Source organism: Chiroxiphia lanceolata, chromosome 2 (genome assembly GCF_009829145.1).
Source record: "Chiroxiphia lanceolata isolate bChiLan1 chromosome 2, bChiLan1.pri, whole genome shotgun sequence".
NCBI lineage: Eukaryota > Metazoa > Chordata > Aves > Passeriformes > Pipridae > Chiroxiphia > Chiroxiphia lanceolata.
In genome coordinates, this window is record NC_045638.1 from 80125806 (window position 1) to 80152043 (window position 26238).

Below are 26238 nucleotides of genomic sequence, written 5' to 3' on the forward strand. Positions count from 1 at the left end.
CTGGAGTTAATTCATTACATAGTGCTTTATTTCTGAGATTCACAGTCTTTCCATGTACAGGACACAAAGTAAACAATTACAACAAGCATATATCTGTCAAGATATAAGGAAGCATTTAGATTACCTAAGCCACTTTTCTGCAAAGACACATCACTACGTCAATTAAAAGACTTTAAAAGAATGTATTTGTCATCTGAAACTGATTAGAAAAAATGTCAGTTGAGAGAAACTGAGTAAAAGAGCTTTAAGCACCAACAATCTAATTGTTAACAGAATGTAGATTTCATTCATTACAAGCATTTATACCATTTGTTCAGTACTGCCTTCAGCACTTACGGGAAAATAAGACTGATTTTGCCTGCTCTGTAACATAGCACTCAATAAATATCCTTGAACATACATTTCATCACTGCTTCTTAGTATAGGAAAAATTTGGGCATCTTTATCCTTCAGAAAAGTCAAGATCTAGTTTTTGGTCTTTGGAGTCTTACCAGGTCAGTTGTAAGCAGAATAGCCATTGCAAATAACTTGCCAGAGGAAGAAAATCCATCTAGAAAGGGAACCATCGTCTAGCTGATGTTTTTTTCCAGCATGCAGTGTTGCCTCAGATTTAAGGGGAGGGGGATAACAGAGACTGTTTAGAAATACTGAGATAAACATTTGAGATAGAAAAAGATCCCGAGTTGAAGATGGTTATCACAGAATCACAGAATATTCTGAGGCTTTGTTGCACAGTTTGCAATGGAAGAAGGGTTTAATATTAGGAGGTTTTTTACGTAGTATATATGTATTTTCATACAGATTTCTTTAATTGCTCTTCTTAATTATTATTCTCAATTTGAATTAAGTTAGGCTACAGAATTCACAGAGTTTTATAAGAAAAAAGTAATTACTTCCTGAATGTATGTGTATTTGTCTCTTTAAGGATTCTGTATTGCTGAACTCCTAGAAATATTTATCTATTAAAGTAAATTTTGTTAAATATTTTAAGCAAGATTATTTTAATATTTTTTGTGTAAGATATTTGATCATCTCTCCTCCTCTTCTTAAAGACAAATAATGTATGTGTTATACAAATGGAACATTTTGAAAGGCAAATTGTACTGCAGTCTGAAAACTCTCAGTAACTAAAAAGGCATTGCTACATTATGGAAGTAATGAAAATAGCTGATTATTATTTAACAAAGGAAAAGATGTTTCTGAGCATGAGCAACTTTAAGCTCTCTTTAAAGAAGTTGATCTAATAAAAGACTTCAAAGCTTTAGTATTACTGTTTGAGAAATGTGATGTTTACTTCTTTAGTCAATAAAGCAAAATAATGAAAGAATACTCAAACACTTTACTGTGATGCACAGTATTTTCAAGATCCAGTAACTTGTTTCTCAGTTAAAAGTCTGAGAAAATGTAATTGAAATTGTTATTTATTAAGGCATTTGAAGAAATAAGAGATGTTATAAAGTTGTAAAAATAATGTCCAGTGGTCAAGACTCTGCTAGATTAAACATCAATATGAAATTCTATGTTAGTGGAAGATTTACTCTGGATGATGACTCAGACAGTGAATTAGGATTTTTGCCAAATATCAAACCCATAGTCATGATTCTGAAATTCATGTCTAGCTAAATACATATGATTACAATAGAAATTATATATGTGGAACTTATTGCGGCATCTGCTCCCTTTTGCAGTTTAGGTCATCTCCCATTTAATCTCTGAACCAGTATAAACGGTCTGACATCTCAGGAAGTACAAGTTGTAGCTGTGCATTGACTGTAAAATGCTTTGGGCAAAATGAAATACTTGAAGAGAGTTATTCTGAACATTGCTTTACATGCATGATTTTATTATGCTCCTGAATTATAGATATGGCAGCTTATTCCTGTGTCATTCATGAGCCTACCATTGTAAACAAAAATAAAGAGTAGGTTTTTACGTATGTATGTATATGAAATCACTATGTGTATAAATATGTATATACACACACACACACAAACCTGTACAGAACTTCCTAAATACACCTTTTAAAAATCTAAATCTAAAATTTTAAATACAGTGCTGATTTAGTTCTATTGCATATGACAAGTAAATTGGGAGTCAAGATCTGTTATTTGAATACTTTAAGGTGATATTTTCTTTTCCTAGACTTTTTCATTTACATTTAAGTAACACATCACTTGGTAGTTATTAATGAAAGCTAAAGAAAATATTTTTAAGGAAAAAAATGTTTTCACTTCAGTTTCATTTGAAATTTTTCATTTGCATTTTGTTTGCTTATGGGGCTATTTTCTCTGCAAATATCTCAGAACACATGATATTTCAGTTAGGAAGATTTACAGTGCTGAAGTATTCACTTGAAAATGTAAAGTACAAAATCAAATACAACAGGACAGAAAAAGAAATAAACCAGTCATATTTTCATTTCAAATAGTGAATTCAACCCTTTAGAATCAACACAGAAATCCATGTAATAAAATCTCAAAAGACGTACAGTGAACAACATATTGAAAAAGGTTTACCACCTTAAACCAGAACATTCTCTCTTTTTGTGAAAAGAGAGAATGCTTTTGAGAAAATTGATCTGTAAACAGAACACTGCACTGCCTTGACAAACAAAGCAACACTCAACATGAATTCATGAATAGAAAGCAGCTTTACTGTCAATGTTAAAAATGTAGCCCATGTTAGTATTCAGCATTAATATTTTGAATTAAAGTCTGATTAACACATTGGGAGTGTTTCTACTGAGTTCAGTGAGCCCATGGTGTCCATCTTAGTGTGCATCTCACTAGGCTTGTCTGAGAAAGCAAGCAATGTGACTCTACCTGCATTTGAACATCACTAGCTCAGGCTCAGTAATGCAAACTTTCCTTAAGCTGTAGTCACTGGAGATTTTAAAGATGGATAAGTATCATATCTGTTTCACAGGTAGTGAGACTAAGACTCAGAGGCTTTACAAATTCCCACAGGGACTGCCTTGCAGACTCAGTCTCTCCTTGGTCTGTGTAGTGTGCTCTTTCTGCCCTTGTGACCGTGTTTCCACTGTAACACTGGAAAATTAACAAATTAATCTGTAATTCAAAAAATTCTCTGAGGATAAAAGGAATGGCCACAGAATTCCTGAAAAGTATTTATTCTGACCTTAGAGAAAAGCATTTAATGTGTTTTTCTTTGCCAGCAAAACCTCCTAGAAAATGAGCATAACTAGTGAAAAGACCTGTGTAATTGCTTTCCACAGATCATAGAATCACAGAATTGAGTAGGTTAGTAAGACTCTCAAGTCCAACTGTTATCCCAGCACTTCTAAGTCCACCACTAAATCATGTTCCTGAGAACATGTCTACACATCTCTTAAATACTTGCAGGGATGGTCACTCCACCCCTTCCCTGGGCAGCCTGCTCCAGTGCTTGATAATCTTTTTTGTGAAGAAATTTTTCCTAATACCCAATCTAAAGCTCCTCTGATGCAACTTGAGGCCATTTCCTCTTGTCCTACCACTTGTTACCTGGGAGAAGAGGCCAACTCCCACCTGGCTACAACCTTGTATTTGTGCTTAATTAGATGCTGTTACTTTTTGGTCTGTGTTTGGCCCAGCCAACTGCGAGAGTGTGTTCTTTTCCTGACAAGTTATGTGAAAACAAGCACTGATAAATGAGAACTTCGTCCTTGAAGGAAGCATCTTGTATAAACCGAAATTAATTGGGGTCTGACTATTGGCCAATGGCCCTCCAAGGACATTTGAAGGCGAAAGTGAAGAGGAGGAGGATGAAGTGAGCCCCCAGACTCATTTAGAAAAGACCCCCGATGTGTAGCAAGCAGGTGTGGGGAAATTCCAGTGTACCCACACATGCACGGCAGGGACACCACTTACACAACAAGGAGAGGGACCAAAGGCCTCTAACTCAGTGGTGCTGGCCACACATGCCCAAGTAGATGTCATAGGTTAATTGTATAAAAAGTGGATAGCTCTTGCTGGGAGCGGATTCAAGCTTCACATGGAGGACAATGTTACCTCTGCAGGGACGCCTGCTATCACGTGAGGCTGCCGACGCTCTGAGGATGCAGCTTCTGCTATTGGGAATTCTAAGCATTCTGGGGTCGGTATATGTAAGTAATGCCTGAGTGAGTGGGGGGTTTGTCTTGGAGGCTTGTTTCCATTCTCTTTCCTGTCTCTCAGTTTCTTATTTTTATTGCTACTTCTTGGTAACAAATAATGTTTTGTTGAACTTCCAAGGGTCTACTGGTTCCAGTTCAGCAATCTCCCTGCTACAAATCTCCTTTCAAGTAGTTGTAGAGAGAGGTAATTTCTCCCCTCAGCTTCCTTTTCTTCAGACTAAACACCCCCAGCTCCCTCAGCTGCTCCTCATCAGTCTTGTGCTCCAGACCCTTCCCCAGCTCTGTTGCCATTCTCTGGACATGCTCCAGCACCTCAGTGCCTTTCTTGTAGTGAGGGGCTGAAAACCAAACACAGGATTTGAGGTGTGGCCTCACCAGTGCCGAGTACAGCGGGACAATCAGTAACGCTGGTCCTGCTGGCCACACTATTTCTGATACAGGTCAGGATACCATTGGCCTTCTTGGCAACCTGGGCACACTGCTGGCTCATGTTCAGCTGCTGTTGGCCAGCACCCCCACGTCCTTTTCTGCTGGCTTGCTTTCCAGCCACTCTGCCCCCAGACTGTAGCACTGCCTGGGGATGTTGTGATCCAAGTGCACAACCTGCCACTTGGCATTGTTGAACCTCATAAAATTCACCTTGTCCCATCAATCCACTCTGTCCAGGTCCCTCTCCAGAGCCTTCCTGTCCATCAACAGATTGACATCCGTGTCCAACACGGTGTCATTTGCAAACTGAGAGTGCATTTGATCCCCCCATTCAAGTTATCAATAAAGATATTAAATAGGACTGACCTCAATAATTAACCCTGAGAAACACCACTTGTGACTGGCCACCACTGAATGGAACTCCATTCAACACCACTCTAAGGGCCTGGCTGTCCAACTGTTTTTTTACCTAACAAAGAGTACACCCAAGCCATTAGCAGACAGGAGGACTAGTGTGGGAACTAGTGTCAAAGGCTTTACTAATGTCCAGGTAGACTACATCCAGAACCTTTCCTTCATCCACTAAGTAGGTCACCTTGTCACAGGAGGAGATCAGGTCAGAGAAGCAAGACCTGCCTTTCATAAACTCACACTGGCTGGGCCAGTTGTCCTGCATAGGCCATGTCATTGTACTCAAGATGATCTTCTGTGACCTTCCCCAGAACCAAGGTCAGACTGACAGGGCGATAGTTCTTCAAATCCTCTTTCTGCCATTCTTGCAGATGGGTGTCATATTGGCTATGGCACCTGGGACCTCCAGTGACTTCCCCCACCTGGGAAGTCATCTGGGACCTCCCTGATTAGCCTGGGCTGTTGGTAAATGATCTGTTATGTAAGTATAAATTCCACTCTTAATTAATTAATAATTAACCTGAAGTATGAGGTCCTTCTAAATGTGGAGTCAAACAAGTGGGCTGATGGAGATAGCTGCAAAGTACATACAGATGCTAGTGTTTACTATATTTATATGAAGTGTTAAAGGGAAACACCAGTAGAAAAAGGTGTACATAAGACATCTAGAATGGACTGCATTCTTTGCAAATTGCTACAGCTGTTGTGGTGAAATACCAAAACCAACATAGAGATTGCCTACACTTGGTTAAGTATTTCCTAGATCCTCACCAGCATAACTGACCAGTAGCTTTCCCTCAATATCTTTCCTGCCTATACTTTCAGAAATAAAATTTAGATGAAGGACACATGCTGGGACATAGCATCCCCTCTCAAGCTGTAGGTCAAATTAAATACTGTAATAAAGAGGTAATAAATTAAGTTACATTTTCAGAAGTGCATTATTTTGTGCTGTAGCAGCTAACCCTATTAAAAACATAAAGCAGAAAGACATCATCTGCCACTGTGGCAAGACAAAGGGAGCCACTGGCAGCTTAACCTTTCTGAAAGCCAGTCCACTTATATTCAGTATCTGAGTTTAGGTTTTGGAGCCTAGATACACATTCTTACCAAATATCCTTAAACCTTTCAGAATTCTGATTTTCTTTGATAAAGTATTCCTAAATAAATTTAATTTAAAAATACATGCCTCCCATTTATTCCAACAATTTATATAATTTGCCTTAATGTTACCACATGATTTATAACAAATGGATATTATTACCTTGTTTGCTGTCCTTGCCTACAATAATTGTGAAAAGAGTGGTGCCATGTCCCATGATCTGCCTAGATTTGATGACGTCAATGATGAAGCTAAATCTTAGAATCCACTTACCTAAGACAAGGTCATATGCAAACAAGCCTTCTGTCACTCCTCAGGCCTCTTGCCTTTTTCCACAGTTCTCTGACAGCATCTTTATCAGAGGTTCACCCCCCACTTTCCTGGCCTGTCCAAGTTCCTTCTTCCCTTCCACCCAACATTTCAGTATGCACACGCACATTAAAGAAAAAGGCCTTTAGCTTTGATTCAAAGGTAGGAGTCTTGCAATTTTGCCTCCTTCCATGAAAGATAATGTCATTCATTTCTGAGGAAAAGGTCGAGGGGAATTTTCTCACACTGATGTGAAGAAAGACTAGATCACCTAAATAAAATAGTATTAGTGAATAACTCAGTATACCTCATATTTAAAGAGTCATTTATTGCTGGTATTCCTGTTGATCATCTTTCTTCTTAATCTAAAACTGGAAGTTTATCTGCAGTCCAATTCATTTACTGTGGAATCGGTGCATAGTGAATTGTCCAGCATGTCATAAAAATAATGTTACATCCAGCAAGATGTGGTGTTTTATGCCAGTCCAACATCTGGCAGTGTTTCCATTGATTTACAGTATTTTTTTTTAGCATTCAGCAATGGTAGAGAGAACGCTAAAGTAGAATATTTGCAAATTAAATAGAAAAACCTAAGGAACACTCATCGTCTTTTGTGTGCATGGAAATGAAAATCTGATTGAATTCATATTCAATGGAATATGGAACTGGGCAGAGGATACTATCCCTACATGAATTTTAAAGCTTTCAGACACTTCAGACACAGACATTTCTGCTTTAGTAAAACTGCTTTGTAGACAATGCACAGTGTTTGATTCTTACTAGAACACCTGCTTCACAATACACAAACTTGATGTTAGAAAAATAATTAAAATATAATAAATTCTGTGTAATGCAACATTTAGTGCTAAAGAGCAGCTATTGAATGACACTTCCAGTGAATGGAGCCAGAATGTCTGGTCATTAGATGATAGCAGCAATACTTTAGGTAGTAAACAGATGTCAAATGAATTCATCAATACAAATAAAAATCTGCTTAACAGGATCTAAATTCAATCTTTTAAAGTATCAGTAATTTAATTATGCTTTCCATACACAAAGAACAAACTTATATTTTTTTACTTGAAATGACCTTTGATTTGAAGTGTTAAAAGAGCGAAGCAGGGAAGGAGGAGGAAAACAAATGTTCAGGAAAGCTCAAAAAAATGGGGTCATTCTCCTTCCTTTGTTGATGACTGCATAATCTTTCCATAACACATTTGCCATCATCTTCTGGACAACCATTACACAGAAATTGCACTGCTACAATCCATCCAGTAAAAACACACACTACCCTTTCCTTTTTGATAGTGCTCATAAGAAAATATTGGATGGCAAAACTAGCATACAGCTACAATTGAAGACATATGTAATTAGATTACTCTGTCGCCTTGTCCATGTTATTGCTTTTTTCCCACTCTCATCCTTCCTATTTAAATAATGTCTTTCCAGAAATTAAATAGAATGAAAACTCATGGGTTTGTTTGAATCTGCATAATACCATTCCAGATGCTCTGCTTTATCTTTAGCTCTCAGTAATATTAGGGAAAACAGAGTATTGAATTCGGAGGCCTAATTTTCGAAGAAGAATAGAGTTCTGGATTACACAGAATAGAATTCAAAATTCAGATCATGTAGTCTGAAATACCAGATACAATTCCTTGTATTTCTGTCATAAAGAATGCCATCTAAACCTTTTGTCTTCTCACATAATTCTCCTAATGTATTTTCAAGTCTGTTTGGGTTTTTAACTATGGTGATGGCTTTCTTCAAGATGCTTCCTGATGCAGAATCCTACAAAAGAATAAAATTGTTATCTCTGTAAAAATTAAATTTTCTACCCACTTCTCCTGTAATTTTCTCTGGATTATCCAACAAATATCCTTATTTTTCATGTTCTTTGAGGAAAAATCTACATAGCGACCAATTTTGCCTTATCCTTTCACAGAACAAGGAGGTTTTTTGTCTTGGCCCTCCATACTCTCAGTGTGAATAGTCAAAATTTGCCCAGATAAATAACGCAGATTTTTTCCCCTTTTTTTTTCTGCCCTCTGGACTCACCTAGTATTCTCTTGCTATAATAACTGTCCTACTTCTTTCCATTTAACACACTTTTAATAGTTTCATCAGTATCAATAATTCTTTGTCAAGTCTATCAGTGTTGCTTTTCATCAATGTAATAAAATTCTCTTTGGCTCTTCTATAATTATACTTCTGCCTTTTTCTTCTCTACCACTCTTGAGACAATTTAAATATCACCTGCATGATCCAGTTTGTAATTTATATTTTCTTGAAGTTGGACTGGATGAGAGACTGTGGTCTCTTCTAACCTTACCATTATATGATTCCATGATTTTTAATATTGTTAAGTAAGATCATGTGTATGTAAGATGTGTACTTTATTACTTTGAGCTTCTTAATGTAGTTAGCGTTTATTGTGAAATTTCTGAACAAATTGCTGACTATTTAAGGGGGATAGACTGTAACTAAAATGGGATGCTTCTACCTGTAGTTTTTTTCAGTTATGACTGTCCTACTTACAATCACACAACACAGTGTGAGCAGGCTGGCTAGAGGTGAGGTGATCTTCAAGAGGCTAATTTGTTAGAGATATGAATTGCAGTTCACATCTTTCTGTATTAGTTCTAAAGTGAATGAAACAGGACTCAGGATAAACTAAATCAACTGGGTTAAACCATAGAAACTTTAGGTTCAGGCTGAAGTGCTTGGATCTACTGCTGGCTCTTTCATATTTTCTATCTAGGGGATGTATTCCTGGCAGCAGAATTGAGGACCTCTTTCTCAGTGATTCAATTAATAGCAGCAATGAAGCAGCATTCTCCAGCATGTTCTTCATTCAGCAACAAGCAGCTAATTCCTTTCTGCACCATCAGGGAGCACTAACTATGCCATGGCAACGTACGCGTGCATTTGTATCTTCCCTGGCTCCTCACAAAACTAAGCCCATAACTCGAACTTGGGGAGTAGCTTTAACCACAGAGAGTCCAGTAATGAAATTTATCTTCTTGCATTTTAACAGAATGAGTGTTATACTTTTATTTTAAAAATACAACTTTCTAAAGAAGTGGTTGATGACATGCACTGTGAATGACCATATCAACTGTGGTGGCCTCAGTGAGACATAGCGCTTGTCCCTGTCATCATTCCTTGCCTTTACCATGCTCTAGGCATCTGCATGCTGAACATACAGATTTTGGTTGGCTTCTTACTGCTGCCTAACTCTTCTCCTATTCTATACAGTGAGTCTCAGTGACAGAAAAGGTTTCAGATCCAGCTGAAAGTGCTGATAATGATATATGATACTTTAGTAACCCTACTAATTAGCCTATTCTTCATAGGTTCATGTTCCAGTGTAGAGTAACACAGAGCATGATAGGAAAAATAGTAAAATAAAAAGAGACTCAGTGGTGCTACTTCATCATACTTATAGCTGGACATTTCTTTGCAGCAATTATCCTCTGAATTTTCAATCAATTGTTAATTTTTGCCTATAGTATGAATTAAAAAAAACAGTAATACTTTTAAAGTTGCAACCATGCTATGCTGTCCTATTTTTTTTTAATTTCTGTTGATTTCTGAAACTACTATGAAGGATGTGCTAAGGAAACTCTCAATCACATTTTAGAGTATACAGCCAACAACTGGCACACTGGTATTGACTGGGGTTTGCATTGTTTTTCATATTGCCAGAAATATGAATATTATTGAATATTTAGTATTTGAATATTAAAGCTAAGGCTTAGACAGATTCTCTTCCTCCTGTAACTGGGTCCAGACTTGCTGAGATTTGGAAAATGGACAAAAATGCCACGGTTTTTAGAATGCTCCACATGCAATTACTACAGTTCCTCTGCATGGCTCTTGCTGACATGTGGCCTTAACTATTCACAACTCGTGGCCTATGCTGGATGATTCAGAAAAGTCCCTATTACACATCACTGAAATTAATTGCTGTATGCAGGAGAAGTGCTCATGGGTGTGAACATATGCGTGTGTGTGTAAATAAATTCCTTCCCGACCCCTGTAGTGATGTAGTGACCCTATACCTGATGCTATGAAGCAGGAAATCCAATTAGTATGCATAACTAAAAATGTTATTATTGGTCATAAAATTATCCAGCCCTTTCAAAAATCAAATCTATGAATTATGTGACTATACTCCTCGGGCTGACTTCATGCTGTATGAGGAAGCGCTCCCTTTAATTTGTTTCAGCTCTGCCTGCATTAAGTAGGTGGCATTTCAGTGTGAGAGAAGGTTGAGGCGAAGGGCTAATTTTCCTTCTAAAGTGTCTGGGAATGTGAGCTCAGGTAAACTCCTACAAGTGCATAGATCTTTCACATGCAGTATGTGGCATTTCCTAAGTCAAAGCAAAACAACAATCACCACCAGCAACAATATCTGTTTTCCAAATGTGTCCTAAAATGAAATGTCAACACTTTGATGAACAGCTTCTGTAGCAAAACAGCAAGTATGAGACCAAATGGCAACAGATCACTGTTTACACAAAAAATGAGTATAATGAAACAAAATTGCTCTGAACAGCAAAATTCCATGCAATTAAAAAAAAAAGTCCCCATAAGAGCCAATAGCAAACCACAGTATCTTTTAAAACTTTGAGCATATGCAGATTCATCATCTTGACAAATGAAGCAGATGAGAGTTAGCAAAGATCATTAGTATTTACTGTGCTGTGAATTCGTCTCATAAAACTTCAGTTCCAAGGGGAAAACTCACAGACCCAGAGTGGACAGGCTGCAAACCATGGAGATTTCAGTGGCAAGTCCAGAGCTCTGGAATACCTTCTTCCTCTGGCTGGAGAGATATTTTATCTCTACTAAAATAAATTCTTTCCCCCCAGTTCAGTACCATGGTAATACGAGCCTTAACATGATTTACTTCAATTTTCCCATAAATATCCTCTGAACATTAACTTCTATAACTGTATTTGAGGACACAGGTCCTTGAGGACGCCTGCACAAGCTGCTTTATTTGTATTTGGAGAGCAGAAAAAAATGTTATATTTGTGAATTTCCCCTGCTGCTAGTAAACTACACGAGCTTAATGGTGCAGCAAAAAACATATTAATCAAAAGTTATTGGTCAGTCTTCCTTACTGAGAACAGTAAGACATATCTCACAAATCACAGATGACAATCACAATTCACAATCTTCTGAATGTTACTTGAAATTCTGAAAAAAACATTGTCTTTCCCTGCACACTCGTACATACATACATTTTAAAAAACTGTTTGGGATACAAGTGCGTTGGGCCTAGCCATTTCGGGTAGTTAAATATCCCTTTTCCCTCTTCTTGGTTCACACCTCATCTAGTACAGGCTCTGCAAACTGCACAAATATTGCAAATTGCTATTCCAAAAGATGTACACCTTATCTGCTACAAAAACCTGTTACCTTTTTTCTTAGTCAGCCATGAACATTAAGTATCATACAAGAAATCTGCTTATTCTTGTTTCATGGATTTTATTACCTTGGCAACTAAGTGATCTGTTCAAACTGCTCTTTGCTGTTAGTTTTAGAGTTTTCTGTGTCACAGAAAAAGCCATGAAGAGAGGATGAATAGGTAACTGGCTTCCCTTATGCTTGCATCAGTTTCTACAGATGGGAGAATAGATACAGTGTGAAAATTAAGTCCTTGGTTGCTCAGAACCAGTGGTAGTTAATAGATTAGCTGGATTAAAAACAGATTTTTCTGTTTTATGACAATGACTAGCAAAATCCCAGTTGGGAATGGAATTTATTTTTAATATATCAAAAGAATATTTTTAGTCTGGAGAAGAAAACTGTGAAAGAAACAAATATTGAACAAAATGAAATGTTCTTTTTTTCACATCCATCTTTGGATTTTCATTAACAAATAAGCACTCAAATGCTGTCATCAAAGCTTATTATAAATAAAGAAAAAGTAGACCCACTTCATAAGGAAGTCCTGTAAGACTCGCTTTTTCTCAGAGACTGTGATGTTTTGTTGATTGTTTCCAAAGGAGAAAAAAAAATAGTGACAGTGACACAGACATGTAATGTTTCAGTAATGTTGCATTGGTGTCAGTGACAGGTGAAAAGCCTCTCAACCCAGCACGAGGATGAGATGGAGCCAGTTTCCCATATGCACGATCTGTGCCCCATCAAACCTCCCTCCACTCCACAGCACACTTCCAGGGAACTTCCCCTATTCAAATGGCAAGGGACTTGTAGTACCGTCTTTAAAATGTTGAAGGCAGCACACTCTACTGAAAAATACAGCCAAAGCTTGATCTTTCTATAGAAAACAACCATACACAAATGACACACCAGGGAGTCGTATTAAACACTGTGCAGTGGTTTTTGTACCAAACATAACAGGTTAGCAAATATTTTTGTGGGTTTTCTGTCAATCCTGTAAATTCAGTATGAAACGTGAAAAACGGGCAAGGCTCTTTTCTAAGTGTGATCATGATTAATAAAAGAGTTGGAGGGGAAAACTGTTATGTGTTACAGCTCAGAAGCCTCATAGTAGGCTGCAGTAATAGAACTAATTCATGGAAGTGGGTACAGTAAGAAATGCCCTTATGGACATTTTTTTGAGTTGTGCATCAGCCAGAAAATAATGTTATTCCCTAGCCTCACATGGCACTGGCTGCATCTTCATCTAGTCTCCAGAAAAAAACAAACGGAAACATGTTTTTCTGAATATTTTATACTGTTGAAAGTGAACTACATTTGACTGAATCAAACAGCTTGTTTAAAATTTTTATGATGTGTTTATCAGATATTCAATGTTTTTGGAATTTTGAAAATAAAAAAGAAAAAACCCAATAGAAAAGAAATATTGGGGTTTACAAGACATAATCTACAAAAATAAACACATTTTTAAGGTTGAGGAGTATGCTTTTGAATGTTTCTGATGGAAATACAACATGGCTATTTCTTTCTTAAATGTATTGTTCAGGACTTCACCTAAGATTAACTAAATTGAAGTCAAGGTTGGTAAAGTGTATGCTTAGTTTAAGATTGTGTATAAAGTTGCTCAGAACATGTGTACATGGGTCCTGAAGTTAAAACTACAATCATTGCTGGTTTTGGCACGTTCAACACCTAAGCTTTGACTACTTTGCGGGCACACTCTGGGTCTTCTCTTCCTTAGACCATCAGTATTCATGAGAAAAGCAAGTAAATTGGACTGAGATATCTTTTTGTTTTTCTTGCCCTGAATATACAAAGAAATAAGTCACCACCCGAAATTCAAATGTATGAGATACTTGTCTCCTGTAAGACCTGGATATTCAGTCACTGAGCTGCATTAAACAACTTTCTATCCACTTCCACTCCTCTCTCATGTTTTTACCATTTGTTTTCTGACAGTTTCTACATTTTTATATCCTCCTTTTTAACATTCATTTTAGGTCTTCTTCTATTTCCTGCAGCCCTTGCTGGCTGGAAGCAGTTACAGGAGCCAACCTTTTCTTACAACTCAGCTTTCTTGCTCAGACTGTAGTTGTAACCTGGCACTTTGCATTAACTAATTGATCATTCAGATCAAAACATTAAATATTTAAAGTGGCACCGCACCATTCATAAAGTGAAACATAAAATGTTGTTTACTGTCTGCTAATTATTTTAGTTCAAGCAGGCAGACTCAACTGCCTATATTATTAAGTAAACCTATAAAAATAAGTTAGGGACAGGAAATGTTCTTCTTGCTGGTAACAGTGCTAAAGATTAAGCTGCAATTCTCATTAACTATATTATAACATGAAAATATTTTTCTCAAAATTGTGTCAATACAAAGCTAAACGAATCATATTAGTCCATGTTTCCAAATGGTTTGGATAGAAGCTTACTAGTTGTGAAATCTCAGATGTTAATCATTTTAGGAGGCAAAACTAATGTTACTAATTTACTGGTGTTTGTGGCTATCTGTGGCCTCAAGTAGCAAAGACTTGTGTTCTCTAAAATGACGTACTTTAACACAAATTAGTTTGAAGCTTATCTTAAAGGAAAATGGATGATTTCCCCATTGGCCATACAACATCAATATATAATAATCCACATAAAACTTTTACCAGTGATCTATTTCTTTCAATTATATATTTGCTATAGGAACATTATATAGGAACATCACCACTGGGTTTTGTGATCAGGAACACCGTAATGTGATGGAAACAACAATAAAAATTCACAATCATGCTGAAAAGAACTGCGTGAAAACCCATAAGAATTATATGTTTTGATATAAAGTTTGATAGTTTCATTACATAACCTAAAGCAACACAAGATTCCTGAGCTGGTATTTTCAATGACCTGAAACTCTGTTCCATTCTGTCAAAAGTTTCACACAGTGGTCGAGTGCTGATTTGCAGTTTTGGACCACAAACACTCAAAATTCTCATTTTTGTTAGACACAGGGGAACAGATCTAAAGGGAGTGGAAGAGACTAGTTATAGCATGCAAAGAGATGGGATAAATATAAGTGCACATATCTGTGAACTGCAACTTTTGAATGTTGCAGAATATAAAGCCTACTACTCTGTTGTGTGTCTCCACAGGACTCTGGAGCCTAATTATAGAGTTGTATGAAAAAGTTCTGCTTGTCAGCAGAACTGGTAGGAGGGAAAAAAAAAAGTCACATTTTTTGCACATTCACAGAAGAATAAAATATTTAGGCAGAAAACCATCATTGCTGCAGATGGACACTTATAGAACAAAAATGGGTAATTTTTGTGCAGCTCTGCTTGTTGCTAACATAGCCAGAATATATTTTGTAGTGGATCTAAAATCCAACCTAGAATTCGTCAGTCACAACGAGTGGCAAAATATGCTTCATAGGGGAGTAGAGGTTGAGGATAGCAGGAAAATTCAAGGTGGGGCAGCCATCCTAAAAAGAGCAGGCAGGATCCCACCAAATTTAGTGTTGCTACACTTGCTTATGCCAGCAGAGAATTTCGCTCTGGATGGTTTTTAGTCCTTATGAGTAAAGATTAGCCACAAAACCCTGATCACAATTATAACAAGGCAAAAAGCAAGGATGTGACCCTAGTGTGGCAATAAGAAAAGAGAACAAGAAGAGATGTGAGAGATATGCCCAAGCCGTTAAGGAAAACAGGAGTAACCAGGTACTAGTGGCCAATGGACTTCAACTGCTTACTTTCATTAAATTTAAAAGACAGAGTCTTTAAATGCATGCTTTGAGTGAGAAGAAGTATGCCTATAAAAATCTATTCTATACCCAGAACATATCATAAGGGTAACTAAGGTATTTTTAGGACAAATATAACTTGACAGGATAGTAAGCACAATACCTGATTCCCAATGGTGCTCAGGTGACAGCTTCTACCCAGCATATCAAAAAAACTCAATAACCCAGAACAGTGTTTTGTGTATGTGCTATGTGACCTTCCGCAACCCTAATAGAGGGATTATCCATTTGCAGGTGCAGGTCTGTGACACAGAAGATGAATAATTTATGTGGGCTTTCCCCTTCTTCCTCTCGCTTAGTACCGAGCAGAGAAACGGGGATTCATCACTGCTTGGGCTTCACCATTTCTGTACTACCTGACTTGTGTTTGCAGCCACTCGGTGGAAAGTCTGGCTCTTAAACTCAACCTGTAGTGACCTGTGCTTTCTGCTTTGGATAAGTGTTTCCGTCTTACGCTTGTTAAATGCAATGTGAATTTTATATGAAAGTGCTTTTTTTCTTATTTCCTTTTTCTTTCTTTTCCCTCGGCATCATCTAATTTGGCAGTCCTTGGAGTGCTAGAGAGTTTCTTTAATGTATCTCAAGGCACAAGGACTCTGACTTTACTGCATTAACAGAATACATTTATTTGCTTCTTTTATATGTGGCTGTGGGAACTGATGAACGGTTGTGTTCTCAATACTCCCCTTATCTCCTTCTTCTTTGTCTGACATTAGCAATAAAATACAAATTCCAGAAACGGCAAACCAAGCATCCAAATTAAGAAAACTAATTTCATGACAGCTAACATGTGGGAAAATCTCAGGTGATGAAGAAATCCAAGGAAATACAAAGGAAAATGGCAACAACACAGGTTACACTAAGAGGAAATAATTATAACTAAAGACAGCAAATCCACTAATACTTTTATACACTAGTAAATAATAATTTCAAAATAAAAATTAGTAGAAAGCATTAAAAATCTCCTGCAATAGAATCTTCTCTCCATAACCTGTCAAAGCTTCTACTGAATGAACTGTTAAGCTGTTTTCTTAAACAAGGAAAAATGATTTCTTTCTATATCTCTGAGGTGCCTTAAAATCTGTCCTATATTATAAAGAAGTAAAACAATTCTATGTTTAGTGTCCGTGATCCTGGAAGTTAATTTTATTTGGTTTAATTTTTATTTTTAATTTAATGGATGGACTTTTTCTCAGCCAATTCAAAGAACAAGATTAGGTCAAATAAAAGGTAAGCTTTTGCATTTGCTTTGCTCTTACCTCATTGCAATACTAAAATAAACCCAGAAATAATAACAAAAAGTCCAAAATCACTGACTTTTATATAGCTATTTACAGTCTGTTTCTTCCACTGTAAAATATTCCAGATCCTATTATACCCTCTACAGGTAGTTTTTAGACAAATTCTTGGGATCTCCTAAGCTTCTCGGTTACTCTGCTGTAGACTACAAGGAGTAAGCATGTCCATTACAGTTTCTGGAGAGGTTTCTCATAACCCACATTCTTTTGACTTTAAGCCAATCCTCACAAAAAAGCCTGTTATCTTTTCTGAAATCTTAGATAACACATGAAACTAGCATGCAGTTGTTGAAGTAGAAACTATCTTCAGTAAATATTAAAAGTGTTCAACTGACTGTATTTTCTTATATGTCAGCTTTTACTATATGTAGAATATCACATATGAAACTACTAATCATTTTCTGTTGAAGCAAAATAACAAAAAAACTATGATAGTTTCCTTTTTCTCTCATACCTTATTCTTGTTTACAAATCCTATAATCCTATATAATCATGCCCATATTGTTTATCATTTTAACATATTTTTGTAAGCTTTGAAAGAAATCCTTAGCAAATACCTTTATATTCCTTTTACAACTACAGTCATACTGTTTCAAAGGAAGTATTTTGAAAAGATTGACAGAGAAAGAATCTTCATAGCAATTTATGGATACTTAATGAAAACTTACAGAGATAACAGAAATTAAGTAATGACTCTTCAAGTGTAGAACCTTTAGTACTCCTATACACTTAAGGCTTCCCAATTTACTCAATCTATATTTATTTTCTAGGAATGGGCTTTGGTTTTTTGCATGATTTGATCAATCTGTCTAACTGTCTTGCATCTGCTTCGCAGAAAATATGCAAGAATTTAATTCAAATTCAACTGAATTACACTGCTTTGACGCTGCTTATTTTCTCCAGTTGTTGATTAATATGCCCCTTGTGCAAACATCTCTCTCCTACCTGATGCTTTCAGTAATGTCTCAATTCGTTGCTGATGACATTCAAATTTCCTCCAGAGATGTCTTTTGAAGTCACAAACAGAGGATTATGCCCATCAGTGAATGACTCAGGCACAAAGTGATTGATAAGGCAAATAAATACTTAGATCTTAGCAATCAGTCAATTGTGATATGCAAGAGGGAAAACAAGACTGCAGACATTTTAGCTCTATATCATGTTTTCCAAATTATCTCTGTATGCCGATGGTCCTCTTAATAAATTATCCTCCCTGGTTATCTGATCTGATCTAAGTTTTCAATTATGTCTCTTATCAAAATCATGTAACAAGGCAGTCTTCCTGAGTCTGAAGCTATTTCTATGTCCAAGAAATAGCTTCCAAAGTCCAGACAGAGAAAATACTACACAATTGGTTTTGAGTTGAGAAGATGTGCATACACATATCAGAGAGACTTTATGACATCGGAGAAGTCACGGCTTTATTCCCACATCCCCTGAGTTGACTTTTATGTAAGTGGCAACAATATACGGTATTGCAGGTGTTACAGGGGAGTAACATTTTGAGCATCTTGCACAGTATGAGACTGAGAAATCAAGACCTTGTATCACCTAAGATGTGCAAAAGTAAAAAAAACCAAACAAAGAATAAGGCCATGGCACAAGGGTGAGTAAATTTTTTTTTTTAATTAATGATTTTTTGGTTGACCAAAACAAATAAAAAATTTTAATAAGGAGAACTTATCTTCTAAAAGAATGTCTTGTGAAAGTCCATATACTGATTTTATTAAGATTTAATCTATTCAAGATTTTGGAAACCTGAAGAAGAAGTCAATTTAGAAAAGAGGTCTAAAAAATACACATTTCAGAAGTAATTGTGGACTGCTGGTAGAGTCTTCAGACAAATATTCAAGACATTTTATAGCACGTATGTGTGATCATTACACATGTCATTGTGTTCCAGATCGTATCTTGGGCTTTTTTCTGGTGTGGGAGGTGATCTTGAAGAAATCTGTGCATGATCATTGTAGCATGGTTGTGAAACACAGATGTCTTCCCTCAGATATAAGCTTTTCAAAGGTCACAAATAACAGCAAAAAAAGGAATTTTTTGAGTTAAGCCATATGTTCTTTGATTCAAGGACCATTTCATGTTTACTGTCACTAGTACAATGCAATCTTGGTTTATTGTTGTTATGCCTTCTGCCACGATGATGGTAAGATTTAGAAAGGAATAAAGGACCTTGCTCATAAAACAGCAATAAAACAAATCTTCTATGACAATCAGAGTTCTAATCATAAGTATGGACTTATGATGTGAATTGGACATCTGAGGCAACTGCATTTTAAAGTGGCATCTGCATTTTTTTAATATATGTAAATAGATGTACCTACAAGTTAAGCCAAAAAAGAAATTCTACTATTTATATATGCAATTGGTCAACTGAACATCAAAGTAACATAGGTAGTAGGTACAGAACTATATATGGTTTTACTCCAGTTTTGAAAGTGCAACATTACATACAAAGTTTACTATCATTAATTTGGTCCAGAAAGTGGGCTGTAGTATAATATTCCAGGCAATGAACGCTTGTGGAAAAAACATTAGTAAGCATAGGAAAAACAGATTGAAGGGAATTTTAATTTGTTTCTATGTCTAGAACTTCAAATGAATTTCTGTGCTAGACATACTAAAATTCCTATATAAGAACAAGAGAGTTCATGAAATTTTCAGTATTTTCTATTCCATCCATTTCATCTGTACATTTTGTCCCCTATCCAAGCCATCACAAGAATAAACATAAAGATAAATGAATAATCCCAATTACTTCACAGTAATATAAATTTGATAAAGCTGAATGACTCTATTAGACCAGTAGTGCTCAATGTCATACAAATGTTTCAGCATGTCCAGACTAATTTTTTGGAGTGTCTAAAATATTTAACTTTTGGAAAATTTTCTCTGTGAGAACTATCTCAGAAGAAGAGGTAAAACATGCACTATAATTTTGTTGACTCATTTTGATGTGGTTTTGCTTATTACACCTCAACTCTATGTGGAGACCTGCAAATAACGAAGAGTAAAAAGCATATAAGAGCTGTGGAGGAGCTAACAGGGAAAATGGGTGATCTTTCAGAAAATATAATGCATATGTTCTTAAACAGGTAATAATTAATCACCTTTTCCAAGAGTAAATTTCTGTTAAGCTCCTTGTCATGTAGTTTTGAGGCCATATTTGTGGGGAAAATATTGCAGCAGATACGTCTTCTGGATATGTCTCTTCACGTCTAAGCAAGAATTAAAACTTTTCAAGTTTAGTGCCTGAATGTCTTCTCAAAATAATATTATGAGGAGGTTATGCTTTTACATTAGGTTCTTCTGATACTACAGTCTTTTTCATTTACCTGCCCATCTGTGTAGCCACTACTCTTGGTTGAATGCTTTGCTATAGCACGTTGGTTACAACCTATAGCAGGAATGTTGCAGCCACAAGGCAGTGTCCCTCATGTACTTAATGAAGACAATAAAATTGATAAAAATAAAATGGGATTCATGAATTCTTGTAAAGTGATGTTATTTGGTAAAGGAAGACACCTAAAAGACTGGTCGATACTATGTCTGCATCAATTACGAAGTCACACATTTTAGTCTTGATCAAAATAATTTGAAGGCTAGGAGACCCACTGAATATATAGTAAATCTTTAACTATTAGAAGCAGAATGTTTCTCACTCACAAGGAGGCTGAAGCCACAATCCTTGTATGTTGAGTGAAAAGTTGTCATCCTTTACCCTCTCAGGAACTGCGATGACCAAAGTTTGTCTGTTTTTAGTTCCAGCAGCAGAAGGTTCCCCAACGATAACATCATGTTTTAACACCATTTACAATAAAACCTTTAAGAGCATACTGAAAAAGGAAATTCCCAAAAGAGATTTCTGATGGATGGAAAGAGTTTGATGTATTTTCTATTTCTAGGGATGGGAATGGAGAAGAGTTATCAATTTTTCCCGAGACTGACATGTAAGTTTGGTCCTGAAGGAGATGTAAAGAGGTGAGCTATGATGTTTTAACTAGCACATGACAGCATGCATTACTCTGTCATTCTGACATAACCTCATGACTCTGTAAGCTTAGGAGCTAGTCCAAGTGGATGACTATATAGAATAAGTACGGGCATGTGTGATCAAGAACATCAGCTGTAACACAGATGGTAATTCTAATGTTTTATTGTATTCACAACATACAGAATCTGACATTGTATTTCCCTTATTACATATCCACTTGCAACACCTGAGAATTGATTTGTTGCCTTTATGAAGTACAGTGAATCATCCTGAATTTCCTTTTAGAAAGCAGCACATAAGCAAAGATTAGATTTTCTTAAGGTTCACACACTTTGCGATATTTTCATAAATCAGACAAGAAATTAATTGTAAAACCAAACAGATTACATATCCTTCCATTAACCAGAAAATGTTACTGTTGCTTCCGTTCCAGCTTACAAAGACATAAAATTGTTGCTCTCATACTTGTGTATAAACACATCTATACATACATACATGTACAGTATGAGACTTTTAAATCTTTGATCTAAAATAAGAACGTATTTATCTTACCAAGTTTTAACAATTTCATAATTTTTGAAAAGGCACCATCCCCTAATACAGTGTTATTGATCAAAATCACTCAGAAGATAAGAATCAATAGGGACTCCATCACTTCCAGAAAGAGTATTTTTCCCTTGTAAAGTGCTAATAAGTTGGTAATCCAGGGTGTAACAGACTCTGAAAAAAGCATTAGAGAAGCCATGCACAGAAGAAGGAGAATAAATACTATAAAGCCCCTACTAATATAATATTAGCTAGCAAATGTCTGTTTGACATTGATTCTCAGGAAATTAAGAATGCAGTATAAACTGCGATGGATTTCAGTTTAGCATTTTAGTGTACAAGACATTGTTCAAACGATTGAGGTTGTTCTGAAACTGATAGAAAGTGCAATGCAGAAGCAGTTAGCAGGAGCATATGGAGGGAGCAAACCAGCAGTGACAAATTACGCAGTGCATTCAGAGGAACTAAGATCTGCGTTGCAGGCTACATGTAGAAAGACAAAATTGTTCAGAAGAACTATTTTTGTTTCAATGCCATTGAACCAATCACCTCAGAGGGCTCAATGCCTTGGCATGTATATTCTTAACATATAATTTTCTATGATGCCTTTTGTAAAGACTTGCACTAATTATTTAAAATAAATATTCCTGTCATTAACCTGATCAGAAAACTTCTAGTCTGTTGAATCTGTTTAGTAGGACAGATTTTTCTGTACTGCTAGCATATCAGATTTACCCTTTTTGAACATGCCAGCTTTATAACAAGCAAGAAGAAAAACTGGATCTCACACTGTCACTTAAAGCATCATACTTTTAACCTCCTCCTTCCATCCAGAGCTCTTTACCTTTACTGACACCCTCTGGTCCCTACATCTAAGTCAGATTTGAATTCATTCCAGCATTCCTTAAAAATTTTACTTTCCAAATCAATATTTTGTGGAGCACAGAACTAGACTGGACATTTTCTGAAACTCCCATAAATCATATTACAGATTCCCCAATAGTTTACCATGTCAGCAACTTATTCAGGGGGCTCAAGCAAATTTGCCAGTCATGACCTTCCTGTATTAAATCTGTTCTAACAGTCCTCCAAGTTATGTATTTCTTAAAGTTGCCCTTTAACAGTAGAACTTTTAATCATACTATTTTTCTTAGCTGCTAGGATATTTTTCCCTAAGACCTGCTTTCAAAGCTCCTTTCTTTCAAATTTTCAACTATAATTCAGGCAGTCAGGTTTTTTTAATTTTCTGTTTTCATTCTTAGTACACCTGCCCTCATTATAAAATGAAATTAAGATCCCTACCCCTGATATATTAACCTAGAATTCAAAGTAGGACCTTCAGCTTCATATTGACCAATAAAACTAAAATCTACATTCTTAATCTCCCAACTATCCATAGCTATCAGAACATGCTCTGCAAGTTCTGACTTTTTGCATGGGCATTTGCCTTGTAAGTATATGAAACAGAAGCGTTGCATGTTGAATAGTCCCCTTAAAAAACCACCTAGCTGTTATCACCTTCAAGGATGCTTAACACTTTACTCTCCTTAATATATTTGTTGTCTTCCCAGACTTTGTTTTCTTAACCACATCTCTTAAACATTCCCATAGTTAAAAGTATATTGTCACTGAAGGCCACTGTACATGAAACATTCCTCAGTTACTATAGTTCACATCTTAGTTTTCTGTCTTCCTTTCGGCATACCTCACACTAGTAAACAAGAGTTTTCCCTCACAACAAGAGAGAAAAAGGGGTTTTGAAACTTTGTAGCTAAGTGTTATAATAATTAAAGTATATTTATTAAATATACTTTTAGAAATTCTAATAGATAATTTGATAGCTCTTTAAAGTAATGGCCCAATTATTGCTAATTCTTTCAATATCCACTGTAATAACATTAATCATGATAAACTGATTTTGTGTTAATATTGATTGCCACAAAGTACTTCTGAAGGAGTGGTACTATAATTCAGCAAGAATTAATTACACTTTTATTAATTAGAAAATATCATTCAAATTTTAATTATCAGGAATCCCTCCTTGGCTTTTGGCTAATAGTGAGTGTGTAATTTATATGTAGTTTCAAACTTCAGGGTCTCATCAAAAGCTCACTGAAGTCTAGAAGAATGCTGTAACTCCTCAGAAAAAAAACTGGCACCAGATTCTTCATTTAAAAAAAAAAAAAACCAAACAAAAAAAAAACCACCAAACAAACAAACAAAAAAATTTGAAAATATGTCGTTTTAGTAAAATAGTATTTTTTAAATTAAAAAAAATAACTTTGCAAAAACTTTGTTCAATTTCTGAAATATCACAACCCATAGAAAACTTTAGTCCTCACATTACACTACCTTGTGTAACTTCTGTTGTATGAAGTTTCTGTGCTCAAGAGGAATGAAACTAAACATCTAAAGTACAGATACAGTAATGGATGATTTTTTTCTCATATAAAAATCTTAAAAACAGTTTCATGCTCTATGTTCCAATAACTCTAAGTTTGTCTTCTAGCCAGTTCATGGACATTCCACATAGCCTTATCAACTGTCCTCACATCAGAGCGGAAAAATCAGTGCATCTTTATGTAATTCCATCTCTTTTGCCTGTCAGCAAAGGAGAATGGTCCAGGTACCGTACTTTTCTAATTCTAGAGATAATTGTTTATCCCAAAGCCAAGTACCATTCCGAACTCCAAACAGCACAACTTTAAGTGCCTCTCTATAAATTTAATATGCTGGGTTATTTCCTGATTAAACATCAAGCATTAGCATGGTAGCTCTCCCAGATATAAAAAATTAGTACATTGAAACAGGTATTTCTTCTCTGGAGTATGTATTTTTTTCTAAAAGCCTCACATCTCTCTTCACAACTCATTCACTGCAGTAGTTTGCTTTGCTAGTTAAATGATAGGAAGCATACAGCAGACTACAGTAATTTCTGCTTCAACTTTTCTTCTCAATTATGACAACAATTTCAATGTAAGATTCAAAACAAAAATAAAAAAAACCAAAACACATAAACCTGTAGTAGGAGCCCAAAACCGGGATCTCTCACCATTGCCGGCTTCACAGCAGACTGCTCACAGAGATGCCGCGATGGATATTGCAACGAATAATCTGCACACACTCCAAAGTCTAACCAGGGAAATCAGTGCCTGGCTGGGGGAACGGCAGAGACACTTACCGCTGCTGTGGCACCGTCTCTCTCGCCCTGACTCTCAGTCTCTCTCTCCCATCCTTCTGACAGTCTCAAATATAGCAGTCCCTTATGGTGTTGAGCCTGGGGGAGCAGAGGATTGCAGAGTTGGGATTTTTCCTTTTTTCTTTTCTGTTTTTTTTTTTTTTTTTTTTTTTTTTTAAACCATCCAGAGGTAGTTCTCAGACCCGACTGCCTCTTCTCGCCTCGCTCACTGATGGAGAGCCCCAGGTGAAGGCATCCGCTTCAGCAGCTCCCGCGAGCCCCTCCCGGCCCCGCCGTGCCCCCTCCCGGCGGGGGGACCAAGGCGCCTCCCCCGGCTGCTCCCGGGGGGGCGGCGGAGGCTCTGCCCGCCCCTACCCAGACGCGTGTGGATGTATAGATGATGTGGATGTGTGTTCATGCGAATGCCACCTCACACTGCCGACCGCCGCTCGCCCCTACCCCTAAGCGCGCAAGCACCCCCCCGCCCCTTCCTCCTCCTCCTGCTCCTCTCCACCTTTCTCACTGATTTTTTCCTCTTCACTTCTCTGCCCCGGAGCGTGAAGGCAAGAGGGTCAGCTGGGGAGTGCTATCCCCTGATCTGCTCCCCTAATCCAGACCATCAGTTTTTCCCATCCACCACTTTCTGACCCCATCCTCTCCTCATCCCCTTGTCCATCCTCCTTCCAGAAGATTGTTTATTAAAGATTTTTTTTTTTGTAATGCATTTTATTCCCCTCCAGGGGTGATGATTGATCCTCCCTACCCCCTCGCTCTGCAGCCGGAGCCAGGGAGCCAGGAGCCGCGGCTGCTGCCCGCACCGCACCGCGCGATCTCCGTCTTTACACGGCGGCTGCTCGGGCTGGAGGCACACCCGGGGCAGCCAGCCCGAGGCCAGCAGCCGTAACGCCGCGGCTCCGGCAGCCCCTTTGCTCCATGTTCCCTTCCCCATCATCCAGCCGCTGTTAACCGCATCCCGCTCCAGCCCGTGGCAGCGCCCCGCCTCGCCCCGGCCCCGGCGGTGCGCCCCGCGCTCCGCGCCCGCCCCCGCAGCGCCGCCCTCCGCAGCACCCGCCCGGCCGAGCCGCGGGGCAGGGCTGCCGGCGCCGCTCCTCGCGTCAGCCTTCCGCGTCTTCCTCGGCCGCTTCGCATCTATCCACACACGTAGTGGGTTCCCACTCTGCCGCTCTCTAATGGCTGCCCTCAGGTTCCAAGTTGATTCTAATCCTTTTTTTTTTTTTTTTTTCCTGTGGCAATGGCAACTTTCTGCTTTAACATTTAATACTTTTCTGCCCTTCTGTGTTTTTTTTCCTTGCATTTTTTCCCCTTTGCGTTCCACAAGTAGTTAGATCGCTTTTTAACTGAGTAACTATTGTGTAGTTCCTATTCTCCAAGATTTTTCTTTGCTTCAGTGACTCCATTTCAACCGTGCATGCTTTCTGAACCTCTGTGGTGTACATATATGTGTGTATGTGTGTGTGCATTTTTCTATACTAACTTGTCTTTGTACTTATTTATTTTTCCTATCCCAGGTACTTGCTGACTAGTGTTTAGAAACAGACCTTCATTTTTTTCAGAGTAATGAAAAAGGATTCTGGATTAATTCTGGAATTTTCTGAGTGTTCTTACACAACTCCAGT

The 26238-nt window shown here is 37.3% G+C and overlaps 1 protein-coding gene across 6 annotated transcripts in view; it reads right to left on the reverse strand.

Moving 5' to 3' along the window:
• CNTN5 (contactin 5) overlaps nucleotides 1-25493 on the reverse strand; it is a 614386-nt gene extending 588893 nt beyond the window's left edge. For 4 of the 6 annotated variants that reach the window (XM_032680307.1, XM_032680309.1, XM_032680308.1 and 1 more), the window contains exon 1: nucleotides 24605-24913. The gene's annotated coding sequence lies outside the window, so the exon portion shown is untranslated. Of the gene's footprint in view, nucleotides 1-24604; nucleotides 24914-25115; nucleotides 25129-25364 lie in introns of those variants that run through there. The other 2 variants (XM_032680305.1, XM_032680306.1) reach the window with 2 other exon arrangements.
• Nucleotides 25494-26238: the final 745 nt, after the last annotated feature.